Genomic DNA, 25,265 nt, shown 5'->3' with positions numbered 1-25,265 from the left:
ACTATTTGTGGGTGGCAAGAATTCCATTTTCCTGGTCTTTGTATCTATGGTTGCTGAGGAGATATGGGCCACAGCACCTGCAGAGGGAGGTACCAGGTCACATCTTCACAGGGGTTGTTTCTCTGGGAAGGGCCAACCTGGAAGCAGGATCAGTGGTTGAGGGGATGGGAATGGGGGACAGTTGCTATTCTCAATGCTCCTGAGAGCAGTTAGTGGCAGTTGTCAGTGGTTCATGGGATGATGGATTCCTTTTCTGCAAGGGCTGCTTCACTTCATTATGGCTACAAGGGTAAAGACGGAGGCAGAACTGATGATCATTGGGGTGAAGGAGTGAATGGGGATGTGGATGGACTGCCATTCCTAGCCTCTTGGGCTCAGCATACTATGCATCTCCCTTAGGGTAGTAAGGGAGGTGGCTGTCAAGGTGGGTTGACTCTCCTAGTATCTGCTTCCTCCTGTTTCTCCCTCAGGGAGCTTTGTCACTTTCAGCTTAGTTGGCTTGCCTGCCTCATCAGTGGTAGTTGGCCAGCAGCTGGTATTGGTAGTGGTGGAGATGGGGAACTGCTTCTCCATAAAGGCTGCTCCCCTTAATGACATGGTACTACTCTGAGGAACAGTGGTATTCCCAGGGATCTTAGGATTCCTGTCCACCAGTGGCAACTGGCATTGGTGGTAGCAGAGATGGCAAGCCCCTTCTCCACAGAGGTGGATCCCCTCAATGATGGCTATGGGATCATCTAGGTCAACAGCCTCACTTTATATAGGAAGAAATTAAGACCCAGAAGAATTTAAGTGGTTTGCCCAAGTAACTGATAAGGGGGCTATCTCAGATTCCCAAACTTCCACTAAGTACAAAAACAACCAATAATAAAGTTTTAATTTAATCCCTACTACAACTAGCATGCACATTAGTATAAGGGAGGCTCTCAATAAATACTTGGTGGTCTGATGGACAAGGAAACTATTAATTAGGTTCCTTCTTAATCATGTTTCCAAAACTCATCACCTTTTATAAAATTAAAATGAAGACTATACTTATCAGCAAAGTTAGTGAAGTTCTTTCCATTTAACTTGAAACTAAACCTTCCTATTTGTGCTGTCTCCCCCTTTTTGAACATCAGCTCCTTAAGGGCAGGTTCTGTCTTAATTTTTCTATATGTATTTCCAGCACTTAGCACAATGAGGAAGGAGGAGAAGGGAACAACACTAATAATTTGTTGTTTAGCAGCTTTTCCTTCATGTTCAACAGTTCATGACCCCATGTGGGGTTTTCTTGACAAAGACACTGGAGTAGTTTGCCATTTCTTTTTCCAGCTCATTTTACAGATAAAGAAACCAAGGCAAATAGGGTTAAGTAGATTGCCCAGGGTCACACAGCTAGTAAGTATCTGAGTTCAGATTTGAAATCAGGAAGAGGAGTCTTCCTGACTCGGGCCTGGCACTCTATCCACTGTGCTACCTAGCTGCCACATCAATAATATATAATAATTTTAAGTTTTCTGTACTGCACCTGACATATTACAGGCACTCAAATATATTAAAGAATCAATCATTGTAATTGTAGTTTCAAGGCCAAATTCAGTTGTTTACTTTTAAGTCTCTGATTCTAACACCATAAACCTTTTTCATTAGTAACAAATGGAATTAGTACATATAGATCTTAACAGTCATAGATTCAGAATTTAGAATCATAAGGGATCTTAGGGATCATCTATTTTAATTCCCTCATTTTACAGATGAAAGAACTGAGGCCCAAAGAGATTAAATGACTTTTTCAAGGCCACACAGGTAGTAAGTGGCAAAGCTAGGATTCAAAACCAAATCTTCTGACTTCAAATCCTACAACACTTTCAAATGTACCACTCCCAAAATGAATGTCATTCAAATATTTTATCACTGAGTCTATATAGGTGAAACAATCAAAAGAACAGTTATATACGAGTTATAACAGAAATTGCTGATTGAGAAGCAGTGAGTGGGATGTTTCACTATCACATGAGTGACATCTGTTTCCCTGCAGGTTTTATTCAAAGTGATGCTACTGCTTTCCATTATGGAAGGGATCCTACCCTAAAACCAGACCACCCACTTAGACTGGGCATTTTTCAAATTTCAAGGAATATTTCAAAGACCAGATATAAAGATATATAACTAATATAAATTTTGTCGTTTTTCAGATAAGTGTTATTTGCTTAATTTTGGAAGGCGTAAGGTGGAGAGAAATACAGATTTAAACTGAGTTCTAGATATAAATGTACGTAGGCTTTGAAGGAAAACTAGATAGTTTCTAATAAGAGCTGAGATTAAAAAAAAATCAGGGCTAATGACAGAGAAGAAATATTTTAAAAGATAGACTTAACACCACGCCACATTAATAGAATAAATTCCGTTTTATAAGAATTTTCATTATAAAAATTTTTTTGGCAGGAGATAGAAGAAACTTCTCCTCAGATAAAACCGTAATATCTTCCCACAAACTGCAATAACAGCATTTCTGAGACATTATGTGTGGAAAGCTAAGAATTTTTTCTTTTAGCAGAGTAGATATTTAAAAGTAATTTACTCTAATCCTTTTTATTAGTGTAAGTGTATACTTTATACCTGTTAGTTTTCCCTCTTTCCCCATGTAAATAAAGATGTATAAGGGCAGAAACACTAAAAAATGGCCCACTCCTCCAAAGATTTACAATTTTACTCATCTGGTTGCCATGACTAAATTCCACAGCATTACAATTTCAGGGAGAATATAGCCAAAAAAAGATAGAGTTAGTGTTCTCTCTTCCAAATACACAAGAAGGAATTGTTCTGAGAGGAATCTCACTCAATAGGTTATTGTGTTCCTTCTAAAAAACATGCTAAGCTTTTCTTGTATCAGTTCTTAAGGAGAAGAAAAAACTTCAGTTCTACTTTTTGAATGAAGATAAAGGGAAAATAAAGAGAAAAGAGAATGAGTATTGCCATTTTTCAAGCAAAAAGAACACTAATCACAACATCTATAATTAAATCTCGGTTTGTCATCCCCCCCACCCCCATCATAAGAAAGGAAAAAATCATTTAGGCAAGAAAGACAAAGTCTTACCAACTCCATACACATAATTCACTTACCTCATTTTTAAAAAGGCTTTTCAGTTTTTTTCCTGATTTGCCAAAAGATTTGTGAGTCTGTTTTGATTGAGAATTCTAATCTGTTGTACTGGCAGAGATATGTATAAAAGAATGGACCCTGAGCCAATATTTATGGCTGAAGATCTAGATTTGGAATAAATGGTCAATGACTCACTAAAACCTGCCAATGCTTCTAAAACACCATCATTAGACAGCACCAAAGGAATAAGCTTTAGACACTAACACAATCCTTTCATCTGATGATTCAGAAGATGACAATGGACAATATCAAGTCCTAAATTGTGTGAAAAACCAAATACCATACAGCTTAGACTAGAGGGAAAATGGTTTTCAGTAGTTTGCAGTCAATTTATTAAGTATTACACTTTTTTGACAAAGTCACTTTTTGTTCTTTTGTTTTCCTTCAGGATGCTAAGAGAATTGAGATGAACAGTGTATGAAAATATGAAACCCTTGGAGGATAAAATTTATTTCTCTCCCTAAATGAAAGGGCAGTTTATATATACTTCTATTTGATATTTGTTTAAAAAAAACTGAAATATTTCATACAAAGTATCTAATTAACATTCCTTACGTAGTTTCATCTGAGATCAGAGATCTACCAAGGCAGCAGCAAGGTGATACTTAAAGATAAGCCAAAAAACACCTACCTTTATTAGCTCTTTATCACCACAAGCTAGACAAAAACAACCTATGCTCATCAAAGGATCCAATCCAGGTAGCCTAAGCAGTGCCTAAGCACACTTGAGATTCACACGCTGACTTTGTCTGCTCAGTGTTCTTTTACTTAAGCAGTCCATAATGTGTGGGGGCAGGACTATGTAATACAAACTAGGTAAACATTACATTGTCCTACATTCTATGGATTGAAATCAGAATCCACATCTTGCTTATTACTTTGTCCCTGAGGAGGTATATGGCCAAAACCCGAAGAAACAGAAGTGAAAGGAGAAATAAAGAACTGTTTTTTAACAAAAGTCTGACTTTGAGTTATAGAATACAATGTCTCCAAAGAGAACATTCTATTTCTCAAAAGCCTGACTGAGCTGTAACTGTACAAATTGTTAGCTCTGTCATGCTGCTCTGTATTTTCAAAAGCATAGCTAACCTGCCAAACTGTCACTTGGTGACAGCAACATAATTTCTTCCAAAATAATAAAATTTAGCAAACTAACAGTTCAATCTGGGAAGAAAGATACCACACTTAAGAAAACAATATTAAGAACATTATTAAGATAATGTGAACAAGCTCTGGTTCTGGAGTTGGAGGAAAGGGTTCCAATCTCAGTTGTTATCACCTAGGTGGCCTTGAGAAACTTATTTCACTTCTCTGGGCCTCAATTCCCTCTTCTGCAAATATAAAAATAACCTGGAGCAACGGGCAGAAGTTACAGAGAGACATACAGGGCTTGACAGAAGGAAAGCCTTCCTAATAATCCAGCTTATCCACTGTCCCAACTAACAGTTGGTTTCCTAGGACTAAGAGGTCTTCAAGAAAAAGCTGGATGGACATGCATAATGCATAAATTGTGTTGTATAAAGGATTCCTTTTCAAGTACATAATGGACAATGAGACTCTGTGAGATGTACCAATATAGTGCAGAATTACCTTCAATTTATTCTGCATGTGCATGTCATATGTGTATACATGTCTCCCCTCAACAGAATGTAAGCTCCATGAGGAGCTTTCATTTGTTTCATTTTTTGCCCTATTTCCAGAACTTCTTAGGTGAATTGTTGACTGCTCAAGAACAAAGGGATACCAAGTGTCATGTGAGAGATCAGAAAAATGAAAAACAATTTATGGAGAAGGCAGCCTTTGAGTTAAGCTTTGGAGAACTGCTGAATATCAAAAAGTAGAGATGGGAGAGCAAAAGAAGAGACGAAAAATCTCTAGAGTTGTAAAGGGGAGAAAGCATAGTAGTACAGTTTAGTTGAAGTATAAAATATATGTAAGGTAACCATAAGCCCAGTTTTTATTAAATAGGCAACAGGGAAAAAATGAAGTGCTGAGTCAAACAATAAAAATCAAATCCAAATCATCCAGCAATACGGTAGATATAGGCAATGGGATAGATTAGAAGGGGGTGGGAAGGTCAGTTAGGAGGTTGTAGTAATTCAGGTATGTGGCAATAAGGGTCTGTAGGGTAGTGGCAGATAAGACAGTAGGAGATGGATTCAAGTGATATCTAGAAGGAGAATCAACATAACTTAGTAACTGGTTATATACTGGAGGTAAGGAGATGAAATCAAAGATAATGCCAAGGTTTCAAGCATGAGTGATTACAGAATGAAACCATTAACAGAAATTGGGAAGATTGACCAAGAGATCTGTTTGGGAGAAAAGATGATAAATTCTGACAAGATGAGTTTGAGGGAAGGGGAAATTCAGGGGATAATGTACACTATATACATGAAAATGTGGGTCTAGCACTCAGGAGAGAAGTCAGGGGGTGGAGAAATAAATTTCAAAGTCATCCACACAGATGCTATTTGAAACTGTGAGGGGAAGAGATAGGAGTGGTCAAAAGCTAAAATCTTGGTAAACACCTACCTTAAGAAGTCAGGAAGAGTCAGGAAAGACAGGACAGTAAAAGTAGGAGACCCATGACTGAATGTGGTATTATGGAAAGCAAGGTGAGGGATACTATCAACAAGGGATAGGATAGTACAGCCAAAAAGACAGTACAGAGAAAAAGTCTGGTAATTAGGACCTCACTGGTGTTTTCTGAGAGAGGATGGAAATTGTTTTTATCAATACATACATATTGGAAAGGCCAAAAAAGACAGCTATGTCTTACATTCCTTTTAATACTGTGAACATGTGAATATTTAACCTTTGGTCTGTTCTGAATATAGAGACTAACCCCACATCTTAATGTTTTGGCTCAAAATGAGCCATATATAACTGCTGTATATCACTGATTAGACTGCTTTGGCTGTTAAATAATGGGAAACAGCAATATCACTTTGCTTAAAAGTTATACTTCAGTAAACTACTTTTTATTCATTCTGTGGGCAGTAGATGCACTTTAGATTGCTGTGCAGCATGAGTACACTGCTTTTATTCAACTTTTGTAAACATCTAGCCTAATGGGATTGTGCTTCAAGCCCAGTAAACATATTTTCAAAAATGATGGCACGATTGTGTTCTAGGACTTTATTATTGGTGAACCTGTCTCACCATTTGATGTTAAGTATGGCTCATGGGTAAATTGCTCAAGAAGCCAGATGAAAGGTCTAGGACTCACAGAAAAAAAAGAATGCAGTTGTTATTAACTTTTTGAGACCAGTCTCTTCAATAGCATACCATACTGGCTTTCTGAATCTGGTTTCCACTTCTTGGTGTACCAGCATTTTAGTGAAACGTATACATAAATTCTTTAGCCTCTGATGCTTACTGACAACTGAACAACACACTTGGTACTAAGTTAGTACAAAGTTAAAGTTCCATTACAATATTTCAGTGTTATATTTATGCCAAACTTCTAATCTACTTTATTTTTCTTAATGCAACATAATTGGAAAATTTGAGTGAAGAAAGCCTCATGCACCCTGAATGAATTACCATTATTCTGTCTTTGGAATAGAAGCCCAAATCAACATTTACAGAGGAAAAGACTAGGCTGTATGTAATTCCACTCTTTTCTTTTCCAATAAGGTCCTGATTAATTCTTAAAAACTTTATCTTAGTCACCCTTCATGACACTGGCAAGATCTGATAAGCCCAGAAGCATTCACTATGGAAAACAGCCTGTATCCCTGTTTTCTACTCTTCTGCATACTTTGTCTTGCCTAAGAGGTTTGTGATTGACAAAGGAAAGCAACAAATACTCCCTTAGCTTTTTTTCCTTCCATTATGCACATACAGTGTGTCATCTCAGCAGCTAAGGGTCAACCTGTAATGCTTAGAAAAGCACCTAACATAGTGCTTGCACTTCGGAAGAGCGGAAAAAAGTTTGTTGAATTAGTCATCTACATAGATGAAGTAGGTGAGGGAATGCAAATGAAAAGTTACACACACATACATATATATGGGAAGAGGAAGAAGAAACGATGAGTTATAAGGCTATTGCAAAGTACTGACGTTAAGGGATAGGGAAATGAACAAAGAACAGTGAAGGAGACAGAGAAGCAAAGGTTTGCAATAGGAGGAAAACCAGGTGAGGGTGGTATCTCTAGAGGTCAAGGGTGGAAAGGGTTCTTATGTGTTCAATGCTACAAAGGTTAAGACAGATAAAGACTAAAATAAGAGCACTGAATATAGCAACTAATCAGAAAATAAGTGGTAACCTCAGATTTCAGTTTCAGTAAAGTGGCAGGAGTAGAAGCCAGATTACAGGAGGTTGAGGGGAGAAGATAAGTGGAGGCACTGGATATGGATAACTTTTTCCAAGAAGTTTAGCAGTGAAGGTGAATTAGAGTTGGGATAGTAGCTGAATGGATAAGGGGAATAAGCAAAGGCTTTTTTTTTTTAATTTAAAAAAGAACTTGGGATACCTGAAAGTGGATGACATAATTTAAGATACAGAAGAGAAAAGCTGATGAATGCTAGGAGGAAGGTGCTAGAAGAGGGAGAGAATGGCATCAAGGAAGTAGGTAGAAGAAATCAGCTTGAATGAAGAGCAGGAATACATGCTTCTGTGGCCAAAGACAAAGGAAGAGAAAGTGGCTGATACTACTGCAAAATTTTGAAAAATGGAGCTAAGGAGTCCATATTAGATGGTCTTAATCCTGACTCAGTGAATTAGGAGGCAAAGTCTTCAGCTAGGAGTGTGGGTATGGCTGGGGATGAAAAGGTGGGAGGAAAACGTTTGGAACACTAAGTGTGGGGGAATGAACTAGGAAATGATGAAGGTTGACTAGAAAGATTATGCAGAAGCCCAGGGCCTAGTCTATATATACACAGTATCGTCAAACCAACAGACTGCCTTTCTACAGTAAATAAGTACTTAATACATGATACAAATACTTGGTTTTTAAACAATTACTCGTCTTATGTGGCAAAGTAGCTAGAAGATTTATTATGTGGCTGACTAGATAAAAATTAATACCCTGTCATACTCTGATGTTTCTTATGTTGCTTAACAAGGTCAGTGTTGTACTACAAGACAAGCGATAATCTTGGTTAATTTCCTTGTCTGCTACTACTAACACCCACAAATTATTTGTTGATTATTTTCTCTACCAAAGATTTCAGTTAAAAGGCTCTTTGTCTTTATTACTGCCAAACTGTTTGACCAATTAATTTGGAGAGAGCCCACATACCTAATCCATTTCCAGTTTTATTCTTCTGTATTTACTAATAACTCATTCACTGATTCATCAAATACTTACTGAGCAACTGTGTCTGAAGCTATTGTGGAGAAGAACAAGTACATTCCACTTAGCAACATTATTAACTACATCTATAAAAACACAACTATTAGAAAAACTTTGCAGGAGTAAATTTAAAAAAAAACCCATCAATTTATTAAAAGGTGATATAAACAATGCCATGGGGCAGCTAGGTGGCTCAATGGATACAGTGCTGAATGAAACAACTCAACAGTCTTTCTTTTTGTGTGCATTTGTATTCCCAGGGTTTAGAATAGTGCCTGTCATGTAGCATGTGCTTAATAAAAGGTGATTCATTTTTGTCCACTTTCCATCTGGAATTTTGCTTGGTTTGAACTCCACTGAACATAATGCCCTTCCCAGGATAAGCTGATCACCTGAAATCTCATGATTCTGTTACCTCAATTTTAGATACTCATTACCTTCCCCAACTGCCTCCTTTCTCTTCTGGTGAGTGGAGCATTAAGCTTTTCCCAAAGCTTTCTGTTATAGAGGACAGAATGTGAACTTTCCAGATCACTATTTCTCATTTGCAGTTGTTTGGTTTGAACACCACAGAACAAGATGCCTGTGCCCAGGATACCTGCTGGTGTCTGCTGTGGCTCCTCCCCCTTCAGCTTCTTTTCGTATGCTATCTTCCCCCATTAGACTGAAAGTTCCTTGACAGCAAGGACAGTCTTTCTTTCTCTTATTTGTATCCTCAGGGATTAGTGTAATTCTTGGCACATAGTAGAAGCCTGAATGAATGAATTGTTGAGATATGAAGTTCTTACCAAAGATGAGAGAAGCTGGGTCCTTTGAGAAGTATGCAATTGGCTGGTAAAAGAATAATGAATGATAAAGACCCCAAGGTACTGTCAGAGAACTTCAAATTTGGCAAGGGGAAGGGACCATCACTGCCAGGGACTATAGAGTACTGGGCAAGAAGCAAAGCCTTTAAGAGCAGAGGTGGTGCAGATCAAGAGGCAGATTTGGGAAGTAAACAGCTCTTAACTGGTGTTTCATTTGGATTTCTGGACCATGTCTCAAAATATAGGAATGATGAGATCTTGGCAGGGGTGTAGCACCACCTTACAGGGGGTAAGACTGTATTTGTCTAGAGTTTTGCAAATCTAATCAAATGGGCTTTAAAGGAGAAAGAAAGGCAAGAGTGAATTAGCTAAATATACCTATCAAGCTAGATTTCATAAAAAAAAAACTATAATGTAGGAAAAATAGCAACAGAAATAACCAGAAATTGTTGAGATAAAATCCAAAGCAGGAGCCAGCAATAAAACCCAGGTCCTTGAGTATCTATATGTAAATGTATAAAGCATGGGCAACATGGATCCTAATACAAAGAGGTAAATTTGACCCAAGAAACATTATTGAGACTTGGCAAAATGGGACCTTTCTGATGGCTGAAATATGGTTCTGGAAGGGTAACTCTCATTTAAAAAGGGATCAATCACATAACCTAGATATAAAAAGTCACATCATAAATTACAGATGGAAAGAAGGAGATACTATTCTCTTCTTTAATTTCTTTTTCTAAGACAGGTTTACTTAATTATTCTATTTTCTCACCTGTTAATCTGGGCAGTTTATTTTCTAAATATTCACCCATTTCATTTAGACTGTCAGTTTTACTGGCATGGAACTGGGCAAAATAAATCTTTAATTTCATCTTCACTGGTAGTGCATTTCCCCTTTTTCATTTTTGATACTAGTACTTTAGTGGGGTTTTTTTTAAAAAATCAAATTAACCAATGGGTTTTTTTGCTTTCAATTTTGTTCATCTCTTCTTTCATTGTTGGGGTTGTTATTTTGGTGTTTAATTGGAGATTTAAAATTTGTTCTTTTTTTCTAGTTTTTTTTTTTCAAGCTGCAGAACCAATTCATTGATCTGATCTTTCTCTCTTTTGATGCATTTAGAAATATGTTTTCCCCCTAAGTACTGCTTTGGCTACATCCCATAAATTTCAGAATGTTATCTCATTGCTGTTACTCTCTTCAATAAAATTATTGTTTCTATGATTTGTTCTCTGACCCACTCATTCTTCAGGATTAGATTAATTTCCAATTAGCTTTTAATCTACACTTCCATGGACCTTTATTAAATGCAATTTTTATTGCATTATGGTCTGAAAAGGGTGCATTTATAATTTTTCTGCATTTGGTTGTGAGGTTTTTATGTCCTAATAATACATGGCCAATTTTTGTGAAGGTGCACTGTACAGCTAAGAAAAAGGTATACTTTCTATTCATTCAGTTTTCTCTAGAGGTCTATCATATCTAACTTTTCTAAGGTACTATTCATCTCTTTTGAATTTTTTCTTATTTTATGGTTAGATTTATCTAGCTCTGAGAGGAGAAAGTTGAGATCCCCTACTAGTATAGTTTTATTGTCTATTTCCAACTGTAATTCATTTAACTATTCCTTTAAAAATTTAGATGCTATGTTATTTGGTGCATCTATCTTCAGTATACATATTACTTGTCTATGGTTCCTTTTAGCAAGATGTAATTTTCCTGCCTATCCCTTTTTCTTAGGTCTTTTTTTTTCTTTTGCTTTGTCTGAAATCATGTTTGGTACCTCTGCCATTTTTATTTCACCTAAAGCATAAAAGATTCTGCTTCAGTCTCTTATTTTAACTCTATGTATGTCTCTGTTTCAAGTGTGTTTCTTGTAAACAACATGTTGGATTCTGCTTTCTAATCCATTTTGCAATCTGCTTCTGTTTTATGGGTGAGTTCATCCCACTCAGAGGTATGACTACTAACTATACATTTCTCTACATCAAGGTGGGGAACCTGTAGCCTTGAGGCCACATGTGGCCTAAGTCCTTGGGTACAGACAGCCTTTTGACTGAGTTCAAGTTTTACAGAACAAATCCTTTTATTATGGAGATTTATTCTGTGACATTTAGATTCAGTCAAAGGGTTGCACTTGAGGACGTAGAGGGCCACATGTGGCCTCGAAGCTACAGGTTCTCTATTCCTGTGCTACTTCCTATTTTCTTCTATTTATTCTTATTCTCTCTCTCTCTCTCTCTTTATCCTGCCCCTCCTCTACAATCTATTTTGATTATGATCCCTCTTATCCCTCTTCCATATTAACTAAGTATGTTGATGTATTTTTTCCTCTTTGAATCAATTTAGATGTGTAAGGTTCAAGCATTGCCTGTCCCACCCACAATTTCCACTTCCACCATAAAAACTCTTCCTTGCATGCCTCTTTTATGTGAGATAATTTTGTCCCTATTCTTCTTCTCCCTCTACACCCCCCCCTTCTCCTACGGCATCCTTCCTTTTTACCTATCCATTTTAAAAAATATCATCTCAACACAACTGACTCACTCTCATGGCCTCTTCTTACATAGAATTCTTATAACTGCCTTCATAATTATAAAGGTCTTAAAAGACTCACGTATCATCTTCCCATATAGAAAGATAAACAGTTTAATCTCACTGAGTCCCTTATTATTTCTCTCTTTCACATTTACCTTTTTATGCTTCTCTTGAGTCTTGTATTTGAAAGTCAGATTTTCTATTTAGCTCTGGTCTTTTCATTAAGAATGCTTGAAAATCCTCTATTTCATTAAATATTCATTTTTTTCATTTGAAGGACTATATTCAGTTTTGCTGAGTAGGTTATTCTTGGTTGTAATCCCAGCTCTTTTGCCTTTTGGAATATATTCCAAGCCCTCTGCTCCTTCAATGTGGTAACTGCTAAATCTTGTGTAATCCTGACTATGGCTCCATAATACTTGAATTGTTTTCATGCTTCTTGCAGCATTTTCTCTTTCCCTTTGGAACTCCGGAATGTGGCTATAACATTTCTGGGAGTTTGCATTTTGAAATCTCTTTGAGGTGGTGATTGGTGGATTTTCAATTTCTATTTTACCCTCTGGTTTTAGGACGTCAGGGCAGTTTTTCTTGATAATTTCTTGGAATGGGACGGCTTTCAAGTAATACAGTAATTCTTAAATTATCTTCCTTAGAAGAATTCTATGCCAGAGCCTAGGCGCTGAACCTCTTGTGCTGCTCCCTGGCCCTGCTTGGAGTCATCAAGGAGCATGGTCTCTGTAGTGGTTGGGAAAGGGTCCAGAGCATGAGCAGGAAGGGGCAGGGGGTCCAGAGAGCAGCAATGTTGCAGCCGTGTGTTGCATTTTCTGCAGAGGGCCACATATGTTAAAAAAAAAAGATGACTTCCTGGAGTGATCAGTTATAGAACACAGCAAAGATGCAAGCTAACATAAGACAGGCATGCACCGAAAAAGTATTGGAGAGAAGCCTATAACCAGATGTTTGTGAACCAGAGTTTAAACATAGAAAAGATAAAGTATTTTGGTTTTGATATGGATTACACACTTGCTATGTATAAATCCCTGGTGCACGAATCTCTTGGTTTTGACATGACTGCTAAGATTAGTTTCCATTGGATATTCCCAGGAGCTGCTCAGTTTTGTCTAAGATTCTGCATTCCCTATCAGAAGACTGCTCTCTGACATCGTATGGAAACTTGCTGAAAGTTGATGCTTATGGAAACCTAGTATGTGCACACGGATTTAACTTCATAAAGGGACCTGAAACTCGGGAACAGTACCCAAATAAATTTATCCAGTGAGATGACAGAGTGATTTTACGTAAACCTCCCAGAGACCTACTACCTGTTGGCCTGTCTAGTAGATTTTTTTTCTAAGTGTGCCACATATTCCAGCTATGAGACAGGATTTAAAGATAGAGATCTCTTTATGTCCTTCTGAAGTATGTTTCAGGAGGTGAGAGATGCCATTGCTTACATTCATTATAAGGGTTCCCTCAAGAAAAGATGGTTGAAAAATCTACAGAAACGTGTGGTCAAAGATGGAAAGCTACCTTTGCTTCTAAACCAAATGAAGGAAGTAGGAAAAGTATTTCTTGCTACCGACAATGACAATAAATATACTGATAAAATTATGACTTGCCTGTTTGCTTTTCTGCATGGTCCTGAGCCAGGGAGCTCACATTGACCATGGTGGTCCTGTTTTGATTTAATCCTTGCGGACTGCACAAAAACCAGTTCTTTGGAGAAGGCACAGTCCTGAGGTAGGTGGACACTAAAACTGGAAAACTAAAGATTGGTATCTACATAAGCTCCCTCCAGCATGGAAATGTCTACTCAGGAGGTTCATCTGATATAATCTGGCATCCCTTGGGGGCCACGGGCATAGAAATTCTTCATACTGGAGATCATGTTTTTGGGGATATTTGAAATCAAAGAAATGACAAAGATGGCAGTCTTTTTATTGTGATTCCCAAACTGGCACAGGAGCTGCACACCTGGACTGAAAAAAGCTCAATTTTTGAGGAGCTGCAGAGGTTGGATATATTTTTGGTAGAAGTTTTGCACCCAGACATCAGCTCCATTCTGAAACAAATCAAGAAAGTAACTCATGACATGGACATGTGCTACGGGATGATGGGAAGCGTTTTTGTTTTTTTTTTTTGCAGCGGAGAAGGCAGGGCAATTGGGGTTGGGCGACTTGCCCAAGGTCACACAGCTAGTAAATATGTCAAGTGTCTGAGGCCGCATTTGAACTCAGGTACTTCTGACTCCAGGGCCGGTGTTCTGCTCACTGCGCCACCTAGCTGCCTCTGGGAAGTCTTTTCTGCAGTGGCTCAAAGCAGATGCTCCTTGCCAATCCAAGTGACATATTATGCAGGTCTCTATGCTGCCTCTTTTATCAACCTCCTGTATAGCTGCTTATGTCCTGATGCCTCACTGAATTAACAGTGGAGCACATCCATGTGGACATCAATGAGATGAAATCTACCCTTGCTACGCAGAACTGTACAGCTGTGGATTTTAAAGACACTGACTATAAACAAGACCAGATTACATGCTCTATCAATGAAATCAAACCTCCCAATGTTTTCCTGTTGGCTCCTTAGGAAATTACACACTGCCATGATGAAGAGGATGAGGATGAAAAAGAGGAGTGAGAAAAAAGGAATTAAGAAAACTGAAATATTTAGTAAACAAGCTCTATTAGGACTCAGCAGGAAGGGAGATGGTTCCCTATTTGGGTTCGTGGTGGTGGGGACTCCACCAGAGGTACATCTGGGAAGTTTCTGAAGACTTAAAAAAAAATTCTTATCAGTCAACCATGTTTTAAAACGTTTTATATATCTACACTCCTTGCAGATGGTTCAAAATTAGTGAATTCAGAACCAACTGCATAGTGGTGGCTCCCTCCTATTACTAGTTACGACACTGCTTCCTTGTCCTTTCTATCAATGATGTATTACATTGGTTTCTATTTAAATAACTAAACAGCAGTGGGGGATTGGAGGGGAGGTAGAGCCAGACCAAGAGGGGGCAGACAGTCTGACAATGTTATATGTTAATATATTGTACTATTACTCTAGACCCATCATTTTCAGTGCATTACAGAGTATTGTATTTTAGAGGGGAAATGTATTTTTTTTCCTATACCAAATTTAGTTGTTTAAGAAGACTAACTTTCCCTTTCTAAGCTTTTTAATGTCCTTAATGCCTCTGAGTCAATAACCTAGAAATGCATCTTGTCTATGTTTTAGATTTGGTTTGGCAGAGCTTCCTAATTTTCACCACCTGACCTGGGCTGCATGTGTCCTGTTCTGCCTCCTATAGTACAGGCTGCTGACACATTCACATTTCCACCCTAACAGCACAGAAGCCTACTATTTTTCAAAAGATGTCCTACAAATTCAGTCTGAAAATTTCCAGTCCAGCCTGAAGACTTGGACAAAGCAATTACCCCTGGAAATGGGCAAGGAGGATTCCTTTTCTATCCCAACATGTGAAATCAGTGATGTTATTGGTAGATGTAGCCTAGCCCCTGACCCCGCCCTGCCTGAACAGTGGTACAGGTTGGGAAATGTGGTCTGTCAACTATTGCTTTATGAAGTCCAGGGCACAATCAGTGCAGATACATCTCAGTACTCCAGAATGAAACCTGGTATTGATTTGCGGAACAAGTACAAATCACCCCTCACTGCACCCTAGGGGTCCACTCCCTTCCCTGCCCCACGCCCCCCAGCAGTATACTGGCCCAGATAAGACACAGTGGGCCTTGTAATTGCTGAGAATCCACTTTTTGTTTTAATCTTTTCTGCTTTTATTTTTCTCCCCATCTTACTGTCAGTGGTCAGCAGGGGAGGATATTGGGGTTAGCATCTCCAGAATTCAATGAAGTGTAATGTTTCTAACTAAAAAAAAAAATCTCTCCTTGATTTATTTTCCAGGTCAGGGTATTTTTCCTATGAGATATTTCACATTTTCTTCTGTTTTTTTTTTTTCTATTCTTCTGACTTTGTTTTATTGTTTCATGGTGTCTCATGGAGTCATTAGCTTCTACTTGCCCAATTCTAACTTTTAAGGACTTATTTTCTTCAGTGGACTTTTGTACCTCTTTTTGTATTTGCCCAGTTCTGCTTTTTAAAGAGTTTTCATTGAATTTTTGTGCCTCTTTGTTCATTAAGCCAATTCCGCTTTTTAAGACGTTATTTTCTTTAGTATTTTTTTGTGCCTCTTTTACTAGGCTGCTAATTATCTTTTCATAATTTTCTTCCCCTACTTTCATTTCTTTACCTAATTTTTCTTCTATCACTGTTATTTGACTTTGAAAATAATTTTTTTTTGCTCTTCTAGGAATTCTTGTTGGGCTTGGGTCCAATTTAGTTTGTTTTTCTTTTTTCTTGGAGACTTTGTAGCAGTTTTGACTTCACTGTCTTCTTCTAAGTTTGTCTTGATCTTCTCTGTCACCAAAGTAGCTTTTTGTGGTCAGGTTATTTTTTCATTGTTTACTCAATTTTCCACACTATTTCATGATTTGGAACTTTATGTTAATGCTGGGCTTTGTTCCCAGCAGGTGGTTCTATCTCAAGCTTTAGATTTGTTTTTGCATTGCTGTTTTTAGAGCTAGTTCTTGGGGTCTGGAAGTTTTTGGTGCTTCCCAGGCAGTGTGATGAAGGGAGACGTCTGGTCACTACTCTCTTGGTATGCTCTAAGACAGGCCTGCACAAAATATGGCCCATGGGCAGTATGTTGTGCATGCCTGTTTTACATCCTCTAGATTTTTTGCAGGCTGTCCAAAACCCTTTGGCAGGTCACAAGTGGTACAAGGGCCATATGTTGTGCAGGCCTACACTATGAGATGCCATTCACAAATATGAAGAAGAAAAGAGCTCATGACAAACAAAGGAACAGAGAACATCAAATGGACAATTCTGATTATTTAACACTGAAAGGCTTCTACACAAACAAAATTGGTGTAGCTAAAATTAGAAAGGAAATAGTTAACTGAGAGGGGAAAATTTTTTGCAGCAAGAAAAACAATTCTGAAAGACTTAAGAACTGAGATCAGTGCAATGACCAAACACTTCTCCAGAGGACTGATGAAGAGGCATGCTATCCCCCACCTGACAGAGATAGAGGACCTGATTTTCAGGCATAGCCAAATAATTGATTTGTTTTGCTTGACTACACTGTATGGTGCAGTAGATAGTGAGGAACCTGGAGTCAAGAAGACGCGAGTTCAAAACTAGCCTCAGACTGTTCCTGCTAGTTGTATGACCTTGGGCAAATCATTTAACCTGTTTTCTCCAGTTGCTTCATCTGTAAAATGGAGCTAATAATAGCACATACCGCCCTAATATTTATAAAGCTCTTTGCAAACCTTAAAGTGCTGCATAAACACTAGCTGCTATCATCATCGTCATTTACAAGTGAAGACTTTTAAAAAAAGTAAAAGTAGGGGGATTTTAGATGGGGCAGAGAAAAGACAATCACAGCAGCATTTTTTAAAATGCAAAGAAGAGAAAAAGAAGTTCAGAAGGAGGCACAAACAGGGCAGTTGTGAAACTAATACGCCAAATTTATCAGTCTTTAAAAAAATGCAAACTGTACTTATAAGTACACAGAAATATTAATACCAAAAATCATTACTAAAAAATTTTTGAGTGATGAATGTCACTTAAGAAAATCCCCGAGTCCTCAAGTAGCTCTTCTCTTCCCTGGCAAATGATCTGGTCTTTCCTAGAAGATTCCATATGAGCTTCTTCAACTTCTCAAAACTTTGTACCATCCTCTCCTTAATCTTACTCTTTCCTGTCTCAAAAAGAGAGGTCCCTATGCCTCCACCAAACTCTCATGCAAATTAAGCTAGATTTCCTTTAAAAGGTACTAAGACCATCCTTAAGACTTGATTGGCTATGAGGACTAAAGGCTCAGACTGTTGACATCACTTCCTGGACTCCAAAGTACAAAATAACAGCTAGGAGCTACTTAGGCAAGGAAGCTCAGCTGAATCAGCTTGAGGTATTCTCAGTGCATATTCTTGTTGCACATCTTCTTTTATGACTAAGTAAATCTCCTATGGTTAACTGATGAATGACCCGAGTGTCTCATTTTGTTCCAATACTGAAGATAAACTATCATGGAGCTGACTTGACTGAGGCTCAGCCCAACCCAACCCCTCTAAATTCTACCATCTCCATTTACTTCCACCAGGGCCTTCATCTATCCATCTATCCATCCATCCATCCATCCATCCATCCATCCATCCATCCATCCATCCATCTCTACTAAACATTAGCTATGTGCCAGGAACTGTGTCAAGCACTGGGGATACAAAAGGAGGCAAGACAGTCCCTGTCCTCAAGAAACTTACAACTAAGGGGGAGACAACGTGCAAACAAATATACAAAAAAAAAGCAAGCTATATACTGGATAAAAAGAAAATAAGAGGAGAAGCACTGGGATTAAGAGGGGCTGGGAAAGGCTTCCTGCAGAAAGTGGGATTTTAGTTGAGACTTAAAGGAAGCCAAAGAAGTCATCAGTCTTGAGTAGAGGAGAGTGAGTGTTTCAGGCATGGGGGACAGCCAGAGAAAATGCCTGAGCCAAAAAAGAAACAACCAGGAGGCCAGTGTCATTAGATCAAAAAGTATATGGTGGGAGGGATGAGGTGTAAAAAGGCTAGAAAGGTAGGAGGGGCTAGGTTCTGAAGGACTTTGAATATCAAACTGATCATTCTGTATTTGATCCTGGAGGCCTTAAAAAAAAGCACTGTAATTTAGCGAGTATTCGTTGGGGGACATGATTAGGCCTGAGCTTTAGGAAAATCACTTTAGAGGCTCGCTGGAGAATGGATTGAAGTGGGGAAAGCCCTAAGACAGGTATACCCACCAGCAGGCTAACGTAGTAAATCCAGCATGAAGTGAACAGGGTCTCAACTAGAGTGATGGCAGTGTCAGAGGAGAGAAGAGGGCATAATTGAGAGATGTTGCAAATGTGAAATCAACAGGCCTTGACCACAGCTTGGATAAGGGGAAGTGAGAGATACTGAGTAGGCCAGAATGACTCCTAGGTTGCAAGCCTGAGGGACTGGGAGGATGGAGATGCCCTCTAACTGTATAAGGTAGTTAGGAGAAAGAGAGGCTTTAGAGGGAAAGATAATGAGTTCTGTTTTAGACATACTGAGTTTGAGATGTCTACAGTAATCACCCTTTCTCTGATATTCTATACACACACATATTGTAAAACACATTGCAAACATTAAAGTGCTGTACACACATCAGTTATTATCGTCAGCTTCATTTCTCTCCCCTCCTGGCTCTTTCCCATTTGTTTCTAAATATACTCAGTATTCCCCAATTGCAAAACAGAACCTTTTGTTCTAGCCACTGCACCACCTCTTTTCTTTCTTTACCAAACTTTATGAAAAATAAACTACAGACACCTGATGCAAAGTAATCAATATACTTTCTTACTATTACTCTCTTCTCAATCTTTTATAATGACAGCTGGTGGAGAAGCAGACCCGAGTTCAAATACCACCTCAGATGCTTTATGTGACCTTGGGTAAATCACAAACTTCTGTTTGCCCCAATTTCCTTATCTGTGTCACTGCACCCATCTCCCAGGATTGTTATGAGACTCAAATGAGAGTATGGCACCTAGTAGATGCTTAATAAAATGCTTGTTTTCTTGACATACTCTTCATCACTCTACTCAAACTGCTCTCTTAAAGTTATCAATGAGACTTCCTGATCATCCAACTGTCATCATTCTTGACTGTTAGTACACACCAACCCTCCCACATCCTGGATACTCTCTTCTTTCTTGGCTCCTCCCTCTGTTTCTCTCTCAAACTTTCTAAAAGCTCCTTTTCAGTCTCCTCAACCCCTTAAAGATTAGTGATTCCACAAGGCTGTTCTCAGCCTAGCTTTCACACCCAAGCTTCAACTATACCAGGAATTGTTAACCTGGGGTTCATGAACTTAGTTCTGAAAAAATATTTTGGTAACTATATTTCAATATAATTGGTTTCCTTTGCAATTCTATGAATTTTATTTTATGCATTTAAAAACAGTCTGAGAAAGGTTCCAGAAGCTTCATCACACTGTCTAAAATCAAACATCTCTTCTCCACTCCCAACCTGGTCCTTCTTCTGACTTCCCTATTTCTGCTAGTGGCCTCATGTTTGAAACCTCAGTTACCTCTGGCTCTTCTCTTTTCTTTACTTCTCATAATCCAATCATTGGCTAAATCCACACCTCAGCAATCTCTTTCAAATCTTGTCTCATGATCTCTATTCCCACTGCCACTAGCCTATTTCAGGCATTTATTGTCCCCCCTCCTGGACTACTGTAAAAATTTCTTAACCAGTCCTCCAAAATGCATACAGGCATATGTGTGTGCGTGTACACACACACACACACACACACACACACACACACACACACGCTGATCTCAGTGCTGTATGCCTGTGAAACCTGGACAGCATACCAGCACCATACCAGGAAACAGAATTGCTTCCATTTGAACTGTCTTTTAGATTCTGAAGATCACCTGGGAGAATAAGATATCAGACACTGAGGTCCTTTCTTGAACTAAACTGCCAAGCATCTCACATTCTATGGCAGAGAATGCAACTCTGATGGGCCGGCCACATTGTTCGAATGCCAAATGTACAGTTGCCAAAAAGACTTTTCTAGAGAACTCATAGAGGGCAAGTGCTCACACGATGGTCAGAAAAAGTGATACAAGGACACACACTCTCAAGGTCTCTCTTAACTTTGGAAGTGATTGTGTGACATGGGAGCCAATGGCACAGGACCACCCAGAATGGCGTGCCCACATCAGAGAAAGGCTGTGCTATATGGGCAAAGTAGAACTGAAGTCACTCAAAAGGAACACGAGATGCACAAATTTAGAAAATCCACCCCAAATGTTCACATGGACTATGTGTGCCCAACCTGTAGTAGAGCATTCTTATTGGTCTGATCAGCCATAGTCCGACACATTGTAACTTGACTCTAGCACCGTGATGTCATTTCTTCAAGAATAAAACATAACTACTACATACATACTTTCACTATTTCAGTGCTTCCTCCTTTAAATACTGTTAAATTAGCTTTTCTTTTTCAGAGATCTGATCTTGTCACTCTCCTGCTATAGTCTCCAATTATTCCCTGTTTTTATCAAATAAACTTCAACTCCCTTAGCCTATCTGTAGTCCTAAACAACATTCCTGGACTATTTGTTACCTCTGATATGGTACCTCATGTTTTTCTCATCTCCATGCCTTTGCTCATATACTGAGTTCCCTATGCTTGGAGTTCATTACCTTTCCTCCCACACTTCTTTCTCCCATTGAAACTTTACACATCTACTAAATCTCATTTCAAATACTACCTCCATGAAGCCTTCACTGATCAACCCAGGAGGCAATTACGATCTTTCTCCATCCTCCAGCTGCACAGAGCACTTTACACCTCTTTTAGACATTGATGTATTACGGCTGTTTGTCACATACTCTAATAGACTGTAGGCTCCATGAAAGTAAGAACTCTTGCAAAGTGTTTTATACAAATACGAGTCATTTATTAAATGTTGAATAACTGTATTTGAATTTCTATAACCATATTAAGCTTTACACATTATATTTTCTAATGACCTCCTCAGTAACTACATTCATTTATCATAAGAAAAGTAAAGCAAAGGATCTCAATTGAATATGTAACTGAACTATAAATATGGTTCTAATTAATAAGTTGTTCTTTTCATCAAATGTCTTGGCAAGCACAAGGTAACAGACCTTACAATTAATAAAGATGTTCATATTAAATGGATTTGTGCAAAAAATCCTGTTTCTGAGACATAGTAAAACTCTTACAAGAAAGGTCAATTCTCAAGGCAACCAGAATATATGCCATCTTGGAGTGGGGTGGGGAGGGTAGAAATGGGGAGAAAATATGTAATTCAAACTCTTGTGAAAATCAATGCTGAAAACTAAATAAAAAAAAATTCCAAAGGGAAAAAAAAAACAAGAAAGGTCTATTCTGTTTTGAAATAAGCCAAGTTCTCAAATTCACTGCATTGCTCTTTGCCATTCTCTCACTTGTTTTTACCAATGTGTGGGTCGGTAGAAAAAAGCAAGACGTTTAGTACAAAATGTTAAGCAGAGGGACAGTTTTAGGAAGCAAGAAACTGTGATGTTTGTTTATATTTGCTCTGTTGGAATAATTTTCTCTAAAGATATACAAATTTAAGCATTTTATCTACCTCTTGCATTCAATGGACACAATATTATTCTCAGAACACGATAAATTTAACAATATAATTTATTAAAACTTTAAATTTTGGCAATTTTTCCTATAACAGCTGACTTACTTGCCCTAAGAATCAAATAAAAACAGGTCTTGTCTAATCCATTTTTCTCAGCACATTAAGAATGAGATACAGATATATTCAATTCTCATTATTATCTATGGTTATGAAAAGCATGGCTTCCTTTATATTTAGAACTTTTATAAAAATTATCCAAGGGGGACACATTTGAAACCACATTACATTAGGAGCTTCTTTTCAACTGATCATCTGGCATGACAAGTCATTTTTCTGTCCATTGCAAGCTAAAAACAAAATTTTTAAAAAGTAGTCTTGATTTATACCGATGTCCAATTCACAGTGTTGTTAGTATGGGTGGTCCACTGATGTTGGTCTTCTCCTTACACTTTTCCAAGGCTAGTTTTGTAATATTGTAATCTGGGGTAGGGGACACACAATTTGACATGTGGTTTAACTTAATCCAGCATTATAATGGAATTTTACTATGTTATCCATGCCATAAAAAAGTTACTAAACAATGTAAGGTCTAAAGTACTACAATCTAATCCAACAAGTTCTACCATTTTTGGTGAAAAGTAATATAGGGTAGAACAATGTACACTGGTCTCAAAGTCAGACCTAGATTCAAATATCAGCTGACACTGTGACCCTGGACAATTCAATTTACAACTGTGAACTTCAGTTTCCTATCTTTAAAATTGAGATTATATCTGTATTAGCTACTTCATAAAGTTATTTTGAGGAGAGGGCTTTGTAAGTTTTAAATTGCTATAGAAAAATGGGGCAGCTAGGTGGCTCAATGGACAGAGTGGTAGGCCTGGAGTCAGGAAGAACATCTTCCTGTGTGACTCTGGGCAAGTCACTTAATCCTGTTTGCCTCAATTTCATCATCTGCAAAATGAGCTAGAGAAGGAAATGGCAAACCACTCCAGTATCTTTGCCAAGAAAACCTCAAATGGGGCCACAAAGGGACAGGCACAATTGAAAATGACTTAACAAGTAACAGAAAAGTAATTTTAATTTTTAAAATAAATGTTTTTAGATCTGCCAATTTTGAAGTGGTCAAAATCTCAGCATGTACAGATATTATCATTACCTAATTCTGATAAATCTGTGCTACTGCTTCATCAATGTGAAAAGGGGGAAGAATCTTTTTCAAGAAATAAATCAAATTGTCTTATTTTTATAACATAATGTGTAGTTTCAGTCTCATGTGTGGTGAAGACCAAACTATACCACAAAACCAACAAACCTTTTTCTTAATAGAATATTTCTGCATGAGGGGCCTGTGGTAAGTAATTATATGCTAACATATCCTTCTGGTAAAAGTTTAAACACCAAGGCCTGTCACTTTGTTATAGTCCTTTCCTATTAAAACAAACATCAAATAAACAATTATAAGACAAGAAGTAGCAGAAATAACATTATACGTGTAGTATGTAGTGTTAAGAACTGAAGAAAAGAAACATTTGTTCTATGTTAGAGGACAATTTAAATTTCTTTTTTGAATTTTACTCTACTTTCATAAAGCTTTCTTTAACCACTAACTATACCTTTTTTTTTTTGAAAATAAAAATAAAGCTGAAATGACCAATGAGGTGACAAATGACAACTCTATCAAGGATAACTTTATCCTTCCCTTTGGTTCTAGGCTTTCATGATTCTGTAGATATTAAATACTAACCAAGGAGAAACCACTATAATTTCTTTCTACTATGCCAAGGTAGACTCGTTTTAAGGACCTAAGGCTATTTTTTGGGGGTGGGGGTGAAGATATAACCACCTGGACAACTGGCATTTTTCATCCACTTAACTTTTCCTATATAAACTGTTTACTGGATTATTTTTAAGTAAAGAGAGCCCTGAGGCCTGCTCATTGATTGGTGAATCCTTGCCTGGGATCACCCTATCCTAAAGAGCCTCAGCCACACTATTCACCACCAGCTTCCCTTTTTGTCTGCACCACCTCCACACCAGCTGCCTTGTCCCCTGATAGGCATCCCCCTTTTTAGCTCCCTGTTATATTTTATCCTCCCCTATGTGAATGTAAACTAAAAGGGACCATCTTGTTCCCTTGTTTTTGTATTTCTAGCACTTAGTACATAGTACTTGGCACACAGAAGGTGCTCAAAAAATGCTTTTATCTGAGTTCTGCAAGTCAGAGTAGCTAGTTTTGAGTCCTGCCTCTGATGCTTACCTTGTGTAATCTTGGACAAGTTATTTAAACTCCCTAAGCCTCAGTTTCCTCATCTGTAAAATGAGGCACAAAGGCTGAATATGAGGTCCCACATGGCTTTTGACCTATGATCCTATATTCTCACTGAAAAGACCACGTATTGTTCTGGGACTTGATTCAATTGGTACATTATTTCTGAATGGGAGCTTCCGAAGGACTTTGTCATCAACAGAGCTTCCCTGTTCCATTTGAATCTTGAGGAGAACATCCTTCATGACAATGCTAAGTAGTTTTTGTCAATATAAGCTCCCCAACTGACACAGCTGTGAATACAATCCAATGGACAGTGACCACATGGAAGCAAATACTTAATATAACACTATGCAAACAGGATCAAATTTGACTCGACTGGAATCAAAATAACATGGGTGCAAACTTTTCTTCTTCACTATTAACTGACCTAAGTTCATGAAACTGATTGTGTTGTCCAGCTGCTAGCTAGTCTGCATCTGAATGTGAAGCATGGAAATTCAAAATTAAACAATCTTCTTTTGGAAGTTTAAAGTGCCATTACATCTGTTATATTTCTCAGTATCATTCATTTTGGTAACTACAACATATTAATCTAGTTTCCAAAAACACCTCAACTTAAAAAATGGAAATAACTAAAAATGGTTATAGAAAATATTTATAACGTTCAACAATGAAATTTAAAATTGTCTTAATTTCTTATTCTCATTTTCTAAGTGAAATAATCTCTCTTTATAACCAATTTGAAGAGAAAATCAACTGGAATTGCCGAAACCAATATAAGCAGAGACAACTGAGACTGTTGAAGTACTAGATGCAAAGTGACCCAAGTACAAAGCCCAAATCCAGAAAATAAAATCTACTACATTTATCACTGAAATTCCTAAGTACTCTTGTGGACAGAGAAAAAAAAATGTGGTTGTTGACTTCAATAAAGGATTACCAACAGATTTAAAG

General features: G+C 37.9%; 1 protein-coding gene and 1 pseudogene across 1 annotated transcript in view; one reads left to right on the top strand and one right to left on the bottom strand.

Moving 5' to 3' along the window:
• The window catches only part of PELI1 (pellino E3 ubiquitin protein ligase 1), an 82,762-nt gene that overhangs the window by 25,465 nt on the left and 32,032 nt on the right, over positions 1–25,265 (bottom strand). The gene's annotated exons all lie outside the window — the stretch shown is intronic.
• On the top strand, positions 12,650–14,430 carry LOC118842547 (annotated as a pseudogene).

The sequence above is a fragment of the Trichosurus vulpecula genome, chromosome 3, assembly GCF_011100635.1.
Source record: "Trichosurus vulpecula isolate mTriVul1 chromosome 3, mTriVul1.pri, whole genome shotgun sequence".
In the NCBI taxonomy this organism is placed as follows: Eukaryota; Metazoa; Chordata; class Mammalia; order Diprotodontia; family Phalangeridae; genus Trichosurus; species Trichosurus vulpecula.
This window is presented reverse-complemented; position numbering and strand designations above follow the sequence as displayed.